We start from the raw sequence: 15063 nt of genomic DNA, 5'->3' as shown, positions 1-15063 counted from the left end.
GTCACAGAAGAACTGTGATGCAATCAAATGGTGTCTGGTAATTCAGAGGTAGAAACCTCATCTTCAAACTGACTGTAGTACGTTACTGATATTTTATGGCACTCTTCAGAGTATTTTCTTTACAAAGTGGCAATACACACTTGTAGCAATCAAAAATACATCTAAGAATTTGCTTGATTCCATTTATGTGCTGGCAGATTTACAAATGCATATTTAACAGAATCACGTTAAACACACTATGCTCTAATGCATACTGAGTCAGTGATCAAGGTCTTTTTGTTATAAAAGTTGGAGAAATATATGTAATTTTAGTATTACACTGAATTTGATTTTATGCTAATAGAATCTGCCTTATTTTTTTTATTTAGCTCATTTATATACCATTCCATGTATCAAAGAAATCTCTGAGCATCCACATTTTAATTTAGCACTAACCAATTAGATATGAATCCACTAACAGTAAGCAGCATATACAAGTGCCAGCATTATATATTCCCATTGTTGCAGGAGTTAGAAAAGCCCAGAGTCTAGGTCTTTAACCCAGTAAGTCAAATAAGATGAGCAAATGAATTGGCCTTCTACCAGATGGTACTCAGTTTTAGAGAAGACCCTTTCTTGAATACATTGCTCTTGAATAAGTGAAAATAATTGTTCTAATGTGGTTCCTATTTCCACAGCTTTAACCACCATTAGTCACATTTCAGTGGAAGAATTTCCCACAAGGGATTTCTGAAAAGATCATAACACACACATTTTGCCCTTGCTCATCACAACTGCACCATTTAGAGCTTAGCATTTGAGATAGTTTTGCCATTCTCTTATTCCGACCTCTCCCCTCTACCCACTTAAAAAGCATCAACTTGCATTCTGTTCATCAACTTCTTAAGTGAAAAGTTTCTACTATTTTGTTTTAATTGTCTTGTCTCCTCCCCTAATTTAGCCATAGGTTCTTCCAAATGGGTCTTTATTTGTGGGATTGCTGCTGTTCGTGCATGTATGCTTCTTCTTCTTTTTGTCAGTGTCCAATATCATTGGCATCAAAATGACATTTCACATTTTTTCACCATTTGATTTGAATTTTCCCTATTCCCCCTCACAGAATCCCACAGTTCCCTTTGAAGAGGGACTGAGTGTTAACCCATTCTGAGAAATGGAGCTCTGTGAGGGGAATGGGGGGGGGGTGTCTCCAAACAACTCTCAGCACCATTAAATGGCAGTTCCTGAGATTCTTTGTGAGGAACGCATGACTGTTTAAAGTGCTATGGCTTTAAAAGTATAGTGCAGGTGAAGACTATGAAGATTCCTCCCCCTGTCCCCTGCTTATGAGTAGGGCTGCTCCAAGCTCTCCTAGTTAGTCTCAGCAATATGAAAATACAGACACCCATCCAATACTGCCGTGCTGCTAAAAAAAATAAAATCAAAATCTTTTGAGAGTTATAATAGCATCAGTAGCGTATGATCACTTTCATCAACCTACAGAGAAACCAGGGCTTCAGGTAAAGTCTCCATGCCAAACCTAGATCCAATACCAGACTGAAATACACCTGAATCATACTGCTGGCAAACTCATTCCCCTGGGTGCCAATTCTTATGTAGCGAAATCTGATTCTGAAATTGCTTAATACCATCTAATCTACAAAGGGAATCACAACTAACACAATAATTCCCACATCTAAATGTGTCCTAAGAATTTACATAATGCAGTTTAACTCTAGAACCTCAGGCATGAGCATTCTTGGCATCCTCTGTTCCATTTCCAGGAGATTTCCCCACAACTGTTGCAGTGTACACTTCCTTATAAAGAAATGATGGCTCAGCAAGTCCTGGATTACTTGACTGGCATAGTACAATGGACCCTTGTATGCTTCTTTCTTTGTTGTGAAAGGGAAAAACCAATGCCACCACAGTCCAGTAACTCACTTAACATCTCTTAAACTACATTCTATAATGTTTCACAGTGATTACCCTACCCTTCTCTCAGCAGTCCATTGAGGCACAAACCAGCATTGCCTAATTCATAAAGGCCAAATTAAAAGAACTAAGCTAGAAGTTATGAGGAGATGCAGTCAAGATCCCATAGAGTTGTGTTTTTTCATGTTAGTAAAAAAAGAGGGGGGTGAGTCTATTTTGAAATGTTTAATTCTTACCCGTTGCCCCATTTTTTCAGATTAAAATCTCCCTGCGAAGTTGGCAATCTCTGGAAGCTAGCTTTCTACAAAAGCTGTAAGTGCTCTGGATGCAGAGAGGGATATGAAACCCATCGAGGGATTCAAGGAAGCACATCACAGGATGCAGGAGACAAGAAAAGTAAATGATTTTTGTGAGGAGAAGTCGTCTATAACAGAAAGGTTGGAAGGAACAATCAGAAATATATTAGAAGTGAAGAGATATTGGTATGAGTATAGAGGGGGGAATAAACCAACCTTGAATTAACAATAGAAGGACAACAGTACAAATAACATCAAAATTATGGCTGTTAAACTGTTGGGACAGAGGTGAGAGGAAATTACCAAAAAGGAGAGAGGGGGCAACACAGAAGTTTGCAGTAACCAAGGCATGATCTGGCTATAGCAGAGAGGATGAAAACCGAATGCATCCGAATATTCTTCTCTATATAATAAAAAGCTAAGGCTGTTCATCATGCAGCTCCCATCTGGTATCATGTGCCGTCTTCAACATGAAGTTCCAGATTCACTGTAGTAATTTATAACAGCTATTTTATTAACAAGCACACCCTCATATACGTATGACATTCATCTACTGAACTTAGCCTTCTCCAGCTGAACAAACTAACTGGCAGACCTGTTCTTAAGTTTCCATTCATTTCAAAGTTACAGTAGCATATTGTCACAGGTGTGTGTTCAAAGAAGGTTGCTGAATAGGAGGCAGGAGGAGACACGGAATGGGGGTTCCATGTGCAAGGGGGAGGTGAAAAAGAAAGGAGGAGGAGGGTGGAGGAAAGGGTTGAAGATAAGAATTGGTGGTGGTTACCAAAAATAAGGGAAGGAATAGGAAGCCTGGGAATGGGGGTGAAGATGAGAGTGGACATACAAAAGGGGTTACGCAATAGGAGGAGATGATGGTCTAATGCAGGGCTGCAGAATGGAAGACAGAAGTAGCTCCACAAATGGGCTTAGGAAGGAGAAAGGGCAGCTTAGTAATTGCATGGGGTATGTGGGGTAGGAAGGGGAGTGTTTAGGGCAGCCTTTCTCAACCATGGATTGTCAGATGTTGTTGGGCTACAATTCCCGTCATCCCTGACCACTGATTAAGAATGAAGGGGGTTGCAATCCAACAGCATCTGATGCCCCAGGGTTGAGAAAGTCTGCTCTAGGGTGTTAAAGCGGAGTGATGGGGGTGAGCAGATCAAGTGCAGGCCCTAGTCTAACAAAGTTCTCAGGGCATGACTGCAGGACATCAGTACAGATAGTGGAAAGCAAAGGCAGATATTTACGCATACCAAAAGATTTATTCTTCTCCAAAGAAAAAACAGCTTCATCCTTATTGTTTCACATAGATGGACACCCATTCAAAATGGCTTCTTCAGCTAAACTGCTTCAGTAGCAACAAAATACTGACATTTTATTTCAGCCAGTCAATTAAAAACATACACACCACATAACAGTATGTATTGGCTGTTCTTCATGAGTTGTGCTCTCAAATAGGTCTTTTTTTTATTATTCCAATACAAAATGGCAGAAATTGATTTTAAATTTTGACTGCCAGGAGTACACTAGAATTAAGTTAAATCACGGAAATGCACGGTGACATGCATGGCCCGCAGCTGCTAATTTTACATATCTGTGTACTAAGATGACCCAGAGTATAGCTTCTCCTTCCAACCCCCTACAAGTTTAATACAGTATAAGGAATACATGAATGAGCAAGAGGTAAATTTCATGGTAATCCCAAATGATGTAAGCAAGCCAACATTTTATTCCAAGATAGCCCATTATACTTTATACATGCTACTTATTTATTTTAAATATCACAATTTGTTTATTTTCAGGCTGCCAAATACAGGAACCTCATTTGAAAGGCACGTGGGGAAAACCTTCCAGTGCTATTTTTGTAAAGTGTCAACTGGCAATGCTTAATCAGCCCCAAGTAATTTTGCCTCGTTTAGAGCAACAATGCTTTCCTCTGCTTACTTCCAAAATAAAACAGGCCAATTAATTCAATGGCTAGGAAGCATGCTAGCTTTGACACCAGCTCCCAGTAAAATCTGAGCTATGCTTGTTATAAACTATGTATTAACACTGCAAAATAAAAAATAAAAATGCTATACCACTTCAGCATTCTCTCAGAAATGAGATTCTCTCAAGCACCACCAACTTCCTCTCCTGCATACACACAGCCATTTTTGACTACATAATATATTTCTATTGTATAACTACTGCTTATTATGCAAGTTATATAGATTTGCAGCATGATTAATTTGCGACACCTTACATTTTTTAAGGAAGGGTAGTGATTTGGAAGCAGTTTTTTAAAAAATAAAAAAATTAGCTTCGTTAATATGAGGACCTCATCTGAAGCAATATTAAAATCATCCACTGTCTATGCGTGCCAGGAATCAAATCCTTGGGTAGCAGCAGCAACCTTGCCGTTCTTTGTGCTAAAGAAGCTAGTTCCTTAGCAACCAATGAAGACAACTGTGTTGCCAAGGAAATGTGAAAGACATTTATAAAAAGTATGAAAGAAAGCAAGAGCAGAAGAAGCCACACACATACACACACCCTTCTAGTCATTTTTGTACCACATACGACAAAATATTTCCCTTCTTAAATGGGGCTAATGCTGGGTCTATGGAAAGTTGCTTTACCTTACTGAGTGTTTCTTTGTTTTGACAAATGTCTATACAAATACAGAACTTTCTGCCTATGCCACCATCTCTCAAGTAGTAGTGGAATTACAAAAAGTACTTTAGGCAAAAGGTTATGTCTCAGTAGTAAAACAAATGCTTTGTGTACAAGAGGTACAAAACTTCCTTTCTGGGCAGCCAATAATAAGTACAGTGGTACCTTGGTTCTCGAACTTAATCCGTTCCAGGAGTCTGTTCAACTCCCAAAACCGTTCGAAAACCAAGGCACAGCTTCCAATTGGCTGCAGGAGCTTCCTGCACTCAATCAGAAGGCACGGAAGCCACACCAGACACTCGGCTTCCAAAAAACGTTCGCAAACCGTAACACTCACATCCGGGTATGCGGTGTTGGGGAGCCAATTTGTTCGGGAGCCAAGCTGTTCAACTACCAAGGTACCACTGTATTGGCCCTCTTCTGTGTGATAGCCCCTCTGATGTTTGAAGAAAGCAATCACACACATTCTCTAGTCTACTATTCTTCAGGCTAGAAATACCAGTTCCTCCAATCTTTCCTCGCTGGAATTGTTTTCAATATCCCTAATATTTTCCCCAGCCCTCCTAAACATGTTCTAATTTATCAACATCCACCTTAAAGTGCAGTACCCAGAACAGGACACAATACACCCGATTAGATCTGGCTACTTGGAAACTACTATTATTTTATTGCAGCCTATATCATGCTAGCCATGTTTGCAAACTGGCCATAACCCCCCTCCCCCCAAATGCCTCTAGCCATTTACTCTATAATCATCACAATAACTGGTATGGCAAAAGAAACAGTTGATATAATTGTGCTGTTCCTTCCTGGAGATGTCCAAGATGAAACAAAACAGCCACGATGGTAAGGGATTCCCGAAGCACTCTAAAGTTCAGACTTCAGGCAAGTTGGTAAAAGCAGCAATATCAAGCTGACAAAGTAAAATTGTCTTTTAATTGACCTCCATCTCTTAGCAATTACCATGTCAGATTGCTTTCAACAAGCATGTCCAAGCCATAAACTCCTGCTGACGCTGGGAATATAACCCTCCAGGGGAGAACAAATCACATACATTTGAGTTTTCATGCTTTGGAGCTGACTAAACATTTCTACCAATGTTGAGAAATGGGAACATAGGACCGCGCTGCCTTACCCAGAGGCAGACTATTGGGCCATGTATCTCTGTATTGTTTGCACTGACTGACAATAGCTTTATGGGGTTTCAGACAGAGGTCTCTCCCAGCCTTACCTGGGGGTGCAAGGGTCCAAAACTTCTACATGCAAACTAGATGCTCTACCACTGGCCTACAATGTTTCTCCTGAAATTCTTCTGCCTGAAGATGAAAGGCATTTCCTAGATTAAGTAGCCTTTATTTTAGTTCAAGGTCCAGATAAGACAGTATTGATTACAGCTTTACAACATGGACCAAAAGCTCCATTCTGGACAAGACTGCATTCGTCCAGGTGAGATTTACAGTTTAGGGGTGCTACAGGACACAAGATTGATAACATAAAAATAGATTTGGGAGTGGGACACCATTATAACATCCCCAAAGGCCTCATCCACAAACCCCTCTGCCTCTCCTAGCTTTTCTAGGCCTGTTACCTTAGTCTCAAGGGAACAAACTTGTTCTTAGAGAGACAGGAGCTCATTGCATTGAGGACACACCCATGACTTCTGTCCAAAAGGCAGCTAGTCGTACATGGGACAGGCAGAGCAAAACACTGGGAAGTCCCATTATTCCTGAATGCCCATGCTGCAGCTGTTATTGGATTCAACTGCTCTGCAGCAACACCCACTTCTGGAAGAGTGAGACCTAGACACTGTCATTTATGCACTGGTGATGTATGTAGCGATATCTGAAAACGCTTCAGAAACTTCAGCTGATACAGAATTCTACTGCTTGCACCTTCGTGGGATTGTGTCCACACAAGTATTGTCTGTTCTGAACCAGCTACACCAGCTGACAGTTCATTTCTGAGCCCATTCAAAGCCCTAAATGGCCTGGGACCTGGCAGCTAACATCTGCAAGGGAGGCCCTGATTTAGGTGCCATGTGGCATAGAGGTTAGGTTTAGAAGTAAGCCCTTTTCCATCACAGCACCCATGCCTGCTTTTTCTAATTAATCAAGACTCTTGTTGCAAAAGGTATTTGACTATTGATTCAATTCTGTAGCTGTTCTGTCAAGTTTAAGGTCTATTTTGACTGGTTTTCTACAGAGACCCCTTTAGCCTTTAGGCAGGCTGCATGTTTTCTATTTATTTATTTATTTAAAAAAGAAAACTTACATGTATTATACATCACATGGAAAAATCATTCCCCCTCCAAAAAGTGGCATTATTTCTTTTTAAAAAATAATAAATTGCTCTGAAAACTATGGGCTATTAAAAAGCTGCAAACATGATTAAGAACAGTATAATACAGTCTCTGTGCCAATTAACATTACATTTTCCAGTCAGATGCTGGCTCCTGTGAATGATCCCAAGAGACACATAAAATATTACACGCGTATTTCTTCCCCAACAAGTGAACTGTAATAGTCTAGCTACACAGAACAGTAAGCTCAACAGAAAGTCTGCATACTAAACTTCAAGGAATAGAAGTAACAGCTATAGCTATAGCTTTGCTTCTAAAAGGAATAGTCTCCTGGCAAATGCACTAGTCATTCGGTGCTGTGTTCTAAAGCAACTGTCAACTCACTGTTCCTGGAGACCTGCTGAGTATGTCTTGAATATGGCTGCCATGTGCTGATCTGATGCTGCAGCTCACAAGGAAACTGCAGAACCATGGACAGCTCCAAGTGAGCCATTTGCTCCAATGAAGGTTGGGAGCATTTTATGCCTCTGTGTCCAGACTACCTCCTCCAGGCTCTACTCCCTTGAGAGAACTTCAGAGCCTTAAAGGTCCAACCCTCTGCCCTGAAGGCAGGTTCTCCTCCTTGTTCCATAGCTTCCCTTCTGGTGCACTCCCAGCACTGCTGGACTAGTGATGTGCAGTGGGAGGTATTTTGTTCTTCAGACTCAGGGAAAGGTGTCCACGAGGGTTCAGGCTGTGGGCCCATAGGGCCTGGTAGGTTCTTCTAGAAGTTCTTGTCTAACCTCAGGTACAATGGTCTTCCTATCTTCTGCATTCAGCTCTTAGCCCTGACCCTGACCCGGTTCCCTATCGGATGCTCCTGCAGCTGCCAATTCTGCATTCAGATCACTGCTGGATACGGGGTCGCGGCAAGGGACAGAGTTTCTCATGCCTCATAACTTCTTGATTGGACCACTGCAATACATTTACATGACACTGTCCCTGAAGATTTCTCAGAGCCCTCCGTTAATAACCTAGCAACTGTATTTTCAGTTGGTATAAGGAGCATATTTCACTGCAAGTAAATCAGGCAAGATTGTTTTAAATGTGCTGGTTGTAATCTACAAAGACCTTAGTGGCTTATGACAAGGGTGGGGATCCTCAGGTCCAGGGGTTAAATGTGGTCTTTCAGGCCTCTTGCTCACACCTTCAGGACTCTTGCTAGGCCATGCCCTGTGCCAGGTCAATTCTGCTCCGCAGTCTCTTTCAGGACTGGCTAGAATGTGGCTTGCTTAACTATGAGCATGCCACTGGCTTGCCTGAGTGGAGAGTGGTGTGTGTATAAACCTCTGGTTTATATTAGAGTTACATCCACTTATCTACCCACTTGTCTCTAGCCCTATCAACCACTGGCATGTAGCTCCTGAAAGATTCCCCCCCCCCAAAGGAAGTGTGACTCTCCATCTGAAAAAGGTTCCACTACTAGCTGGGGACTTAGTTATTTTCATTTATTTGGCTATGTAGGCCCACCACCATCCTTCAATGAATCATGAAGGCTGCTACCATCGGAGCCTACTTGTACACTGCACTGTTTAGTGGCTTTCCTGCTGGGTCACCCTACCACCTGAAGTTAGAGAGCAAAGAAGGGTCTTCCATATCACCCTACCATCTGAAGGACAGCAATTGGGGAGAGGGCTCTCTCAATCACAGTATGTCACATACAGAATGATCTCTGTGGAAAAACTCCTCTGGCACAAGCATCAGTGTCCTTCTGACACTTTGGGATGCATCCAGAGTAGCGCTAAGATAGAGTCACTTAGTGGTCTTCTTGTTCCACTGGTGAATTATTTTGCGCCAGTGAAACGTTATGGAACAAGAGAACACATAAGCAGGTTGCTGATAACTTCTTTGTGAAATAGACTGCACAGTCTGTTGCACAATGAGTTTCTGCTAGCACAAATGTTGTGTTGAATTCTTCTGTTGCGCATCCAGTAGGACAAGAGCACTTGCGCCAGCTGCCAGAGAACAATGGACACAGCCCTTTATTTGACCAGACATTCCATTACGATTTGCAGCTGGTTTAAATTTATCATCTGATGACTCTCTGCTGGATGTTGTGAATGCTACTGATTTTATGGCTGATGCTTTTACGATTTTTGTACCATGTTTATTCTGAGTTTTATTTCTTACATTGATCTTCAGTTATATGCTACCCTGGCCCTGAAGGACAGCCAATAACTTGAATGATTGATTGATGACAGAAAGAAATAAGGCATTGCTATTGCACCTGGAGATCACATAAATGGAATGAGCCCACATTTAAGAGAGGCCCGCTATTTCTACGGTGAGGATCTGGGCCAGATGTGTTTGTAAATTGATCAATGGTGCCTTCTATCCTTTTAATCAAAGACATGACTTACTGGTCCATTATTTTCCTCTGGGTCCTTCCAGTCTATCAGCTTTAAGAAAAATGATTGCTTAACCAAAGTCAAAAGATAATTAAGAATAGTTCAAACTGAGGTTTGACTCTCACTTGATGAGTAAATATCCTTATATCGTTAAGCCCTAAAGCCTTAAAGGAATTCTGAATACTTGAAGCTTCCAAGATGGAGCACTTAACAGAGAAAGAGCAAATCCTCCATATCGAGAGAGTTGGGAAGGCCAACTCACTTTAAGGAGTTTATATTGAACTCTGCTTTCAAAGTCTTATCCTCCTCCACCAGTCTTGAAAATGCTGTAACCTTCTGCCACATTCTCCATAGTTGCGAACTTCCCCCTCCCTGCCAATTTCATACTCCTTCTTTATGCCCTTTTTCCTGTGCATGAAGGACTGTGGGCTATTGTAAAAGCAGCCACAGTCCTCAAGGAATATTTCCTCCAGTATCTGAACTTCAAGGACTCATTCCCGCTGAAAATCCTGATTAAAAGTCTCAGAAGCCAAAATTTCATCAAGGAGGAAAAATATCCCTGTAGCAAATGCATTAACCTTCAAAGAGGCTTTGCAGGGTTCTGTAGTAGAAGCAAATTGGGTGTGTGTGTGTGTACCATATGTAAAAAAAATTAATCATAATAAATTCAATCAATCAATAAGTTTAGCCAAAGGCCAGGACAATCAGAATAAATTATGTAGGTGGGGGGAGGGGAATACACAGATACAAAAGATCTCATACCACACATTAGTTTTAGAGCAAATATGAAAAGTGCAATTTAGAACTCATCTCCTTTTACTAATATTGGAGCAGGCCCATTTTAAGGGGAAGTACTGGGGGCAAATGCACCAGGGCTCACAAATGGAAGGGGCCCTTCAACATTGACACTGCTGCCCATGTTTCCCCCCTCAGAGTCTCCCTAATGTGGGCTCCATAGACCTAAGTAGAGAATATAAAACATACAGCAAATCAAAATGTGTATCCGAAGAAATGCTAGTTGCATCCTGTTGACCCAATATATTTATGACTACTACTTACAGGTATAGTTTTTTGTTTGTTTGTTTGTTTGTTTGATTTCTTACCCACCCTTCACCATGTGGTGAAATCCCAGTTAGGGAAAAAGATTGGATATGATAAATATAAGGAGGTCCCAGGGCAGGTTACTGCCAGCCAGCCCCAAAAATTCAATTCCAGTTGTGGATCTTTTTTGGTACAGTATTTTTTATCTGGATTGGAGAGAGAGTGAGAGCTTGTGTGAGTGCCTGAGGGCCCCGTTCCTGCCTCTCACCACCTGGCCCAGGGCGGGGCCTGGCGGGCCTCCTAGGGACTGTTGCCCCCATCGCTGTTGCTGTCTAGGAGGACTCTGAACTGTGCAGAGTGCTTTTTATAATGTTTCAAAATTTTCTTTTTGCCATTTTAAATATGTTGTGGTGTGGGGGGTGGGATGGATGTTTAGTTGGGTTTGGGAATTTGTTTAATCAGTTTAATCATTAATTTGATCATCAGTATGCGGATAATACCCAGCTCTACCTCTCTTTCAAATCAGAACCAGTGAAGGCAGTGAAGGTCCTGTGTGAGTGCCTGGAGGCAGTTGGAGGATGGATGGCGGCTAACAGATTGAGGTTGAATCCTGACAAGACAGAAGTACTGTTTGTGGGGGACAGGAGGCGGGCAGGTGTGGAGGACTCCCTGGTCCTGAATGGGGTAACTGTGCCCCTGAAGGACCAGGTGTGCAGCCTGGGAGTCATTTTGGACTCACAATAGTCCATGGAGGCGCAGGTCAATTCTGTGTCCAGGGCAGCTGTCTATCAGCTCCATCTGGTATGCAGGCTGAGACCCTACCTGCCTGCGGACTGTCTTGCTAGAGTGGTGCATGCTCTATTTATCTCTCGCTTGGACTACTGCAATGTGCTCTACGTGGGGCTACCTTTGAAGGTGACCTGGAAACTACAACTAATCCAGAATGCGGCAGCTAGACTGGTGACTGGGAGTGGCTGCCGAGACCACATAACACCAGTCTTGAAAGATCTACATTGGCTCCCAGTACGTTTCCGAGCACAATTCGAAGTGTTGGTGCTGACCTTTAAAGCCCTAAATGGCCTCGGTCCACTATACCTGAAGGAGCGTCTCCACCCCCAACGTTCTGCCCGGACACTGAGGTCCAGTACCGAGGGCCTTCTGGTGGTTCCCTCGCTGCGAGAAGCCAAGTTTCAGGGAACCAGGCAGAGGGCCTTCTCAGTAGTGGTGCCTGCCCTGTGGAACGCTCTCCCATCAGATGTCAAAGAGAAAAACAGCTACCAGATTTTTAGAAGACATCTGAAGGCAGCCCTGTTTAGGGAGGCTTTTAATGTTTAATAGATTATTTTATTTTATTTTTCTGTTGGAAGCCACCCAGAGTGGCTGGGGAGACCCAGCCAGATGGGCAGGGTATAAATAATAAATTATTATTATTATATTATAGAGTGGCAGAGAGGACATTTAAAGGATGTTTAGAGGGTGCTCCCCACTTATGTGATTTTCACTTATACACACAGCATGCCAGAACATAACCCCACACATAAGTGGGGAGGGGTGTGTGTGTGTGTGTGTGTGTGTGTAAAATATCAGGCCAGGTAAAGAGGTGTGTCTTCAGCATATGATGACATATAACAAAGGTGCCACCAAACACACCTCCACAGGGATTGTGGAAGCCATTAATGGTGTATTTGTTCACATAACCTTACCAACTATTCCCGAACCCTTAGATTCCACCAAGATAGCCTAGTGGAATCTCATGAGCACATGAGAGAGGCACAGAACCAGGTCAAACACAGGTTAGCCAATAACATTTCAGCAAAGTTGGAAAATTTAAGAATATCATACTGTTGAATGTATTGCCTGGGGAGAGAGGTGGGGTGAGTATGCTGTTCTCAGTAAGATTGGAACTGAGGAGTAAAAGGTTACACTGACTTCCATGTGACCTGCAGCAAAGAGGGGTGGCAACATTTCAATACTTAAACTAAAAAGTTTTCCCTCAAATCTCTGTTTCACAAGGAGATTGATTGTATTAGAAGAGCTTTATCCTCTGATCCTCAAAAAAACAAAATTACATTTTCCAGTCAATAAGGCTTTAAGGTTTTTAAAGTCCGATCTAAGAAATCTCCAATTAAGGCTTAACCACCCAGAGCAGGGAATTTGGAATTTTCTGGATGCCCTGCAAGAGCCACAGATGGGAATTTATCCACAGGCACAAGTGGAACAAACTTTTGGATTTACCATGGGATTTCCTCCCTTTAATCACACTCAGCAAGGAACTTAGTAAGCGACAAAAAAGTAAATAAATCCATCCTTCTACTTCAAATGCCGACAAGAAGAAAAGGGCTCTGGCAATGTAAATGGAACATCAATTGCTTAAGTCAGATGGAAATCAATGGCTTCCCTTATACACACATATACACACAGAGAGAGAGCTGACCAACAGGTTATTCCCCGCTGAGTGCAAAATCGCTGAGTGATGTTTCTGCTTGCTAAGCAGCTTTGTTTACTCACCAGACATAGTGGTCTCTGTTCAAGACAAAGCGGTGCAACACTCCCAACTCCCTTTCCTGCTAAGGTTAGGCAGCAGACCCAGCCACTTCAACAGAACACAATAAGCAAGAGAGGAAGACATGCACCAGGAGAATTGTCTTGTAGCAGCTCAAGTAGACACAAAGTTTCCAAAGCTCTTACAAATCAAACGCAGTCACCACATTGATCCAAAGTCATCCCCTTGGAATTACTGAAGCCTGCTGTCTTGTCTGCAAATAAACTCTGGTTAGATCTCCCTTGGTGGGAAATGTGGACTACTTCCAATGCACGGTCATTAGGCAATTGGGGCCATAATCATTCACAGTTGAAGTTGATGGGAAATGCTGCAGAAATCCCAGTGCAGGTTATGGAGAATCTCTTGGAGTTCCCTTCTGGTTTAGCGCTAACCACTGACCATCATAGAATCACAGAGTTGTAGAGTTGGAAGGGACCAGCATGGGAAGCATCCACGTGGGTGTGCCCTGAAGAGTTGTGTTCTGAACTTTTGAGGCGGGAAATAGATGTGTGTCAATATTATTTTTAGACATTTAGACATCTCAATTAAGTTAGGGTAATAAAGAACTGGAATTTGCCATTTCAGTTGAGTGGAGTCCTGGAATCCATATTCAGAAGCAAATCAGCACAACCCTTTCATCTATGAAACTCTTGCAGGTGGGGTTGCTTCTATGTCAAAGACAAAGACCTCTGATAGCAATTTCTCCTGAGAGTTTCATGCTTTGGTCATGCTGTTGATTGTTGCCGCTTCACAAGACTAGGCTCTTCTGGGGCACTGCCACGCAGAATTGTTATTTTTGTGGTCTCCACATTGGGGGCGGGCAATGTGCTTGGATTGGTCCTCAGCCCCCATGCCAGTTATTCATACTCTATCTGACAAACCAAACCAATAGCAGAAGGGACAAAGACAACCCTCACACAACAGTTATCATATGGAATTTCCAACCCATATTAGCCAGAAAGCTTTTCAGTAACCTGCAACTCATTAATGCTCAATGAGGAGAGAGAGAACCTTATAAATCCAGCACTGCATATACACTACTACCACGTGAAGGTCTAAAGCAAGGAACTGACATTTCTTCTGATATCAGCAAACTATTAAATTTGTACCCCATCCTTTTAGCCAAAAATCCAACTAAATTTTACTCAGAGTAGACCCACTGAAATCAATGAACATGACTGAGTTAGGTTTATTAATTGCAATTGGTCTATTCCAGGCATCCCCAAACTGCGGCCCTCCAGATGTTTTGGCCTACAACTCCCATGATCCCTAGCTAACAGGACCAGTGGTTGGGGAAGATGGGAATTGTAGTCCAAAACATCTGGAGGGCCGCAGTTTGGGGATGCCTGGTCTAGTCTGAGTTAAACTTAGTTGAATACCACCCCAGAGCGGCTAATATGTTTCATGGCACTGTGTCTGCCCTGGCATTAATCTGAGAAACCATCAGTACCACTGCTGGAGATTAGTTATGCATCAGCTCTTATGACAATGCTTAAATCACCACCACCACCACCATCATTATAAAATATTTTACATTTGTATACTCTAGTAGGGAATATAAGGAGCTACAATCACTGTAATTGGTTTGATTGGACTATATGTGGTCCAGAGGTGCCAGTTGCCAAAGTGATTCGATAAAAACTATGGGTGGCACTGTGGGTTAAACCACAGAGCCTAGGGCTTGCTGATCAGAAGGTCGGCAGTTCAAATCCCCACGACAGGGTGAGCTCCCGTTGCCCAGCCCCAGCTCCTGCCAACCTAGCAGTTCGAAAGCAAGTCAAAGTGCAAGTAGATAAATAGCACACATTTCCGTGTGCTGCTCTGGTTTACCAGAAGTGGCTTTGTCAAGCTGTACGCCGGCTCCCTTGGCCAATAACGCGAGATGAGCGCCACAACCCGAGTCGGTCACGACTGGACCTAACGGTCAGGGGTCCC

The 15063-nt window shown here is 42.5% G+C and overlaps 1 protein-coding gene across 3 annotated transcripts in view; it reads right to left on the bottom strand.

Annotated features, from left to right (window-relative positions):
• DCLK1 (doublecortin like kinase 1) overlaps nucleotides 1–15063 on the bottom strand; it is a 204054-nt gene that overhangs the window by 167769 nt on the left and 21222 nt on the right. The window lies entirely within an intron of this gene.

This window comes from Zootoca vivipara, chromosome 4, assembly GCF_963506605.1.
Source record: "Zootoca vivipara chromosome 4, rZooViv1.1, whole genome shotgun sequence".
Classification (NCBI taxonomy): Eukaryota; Metazoa; Chordata; class Lepidosauria; order Squamata; family Lacertidae; genus Zootoca; species Zootoca vivipara.
Note: the sequence above shows the minus strand (reverse complement) of the source record. Positions and strands in the feature narration are given on the sequence as shown.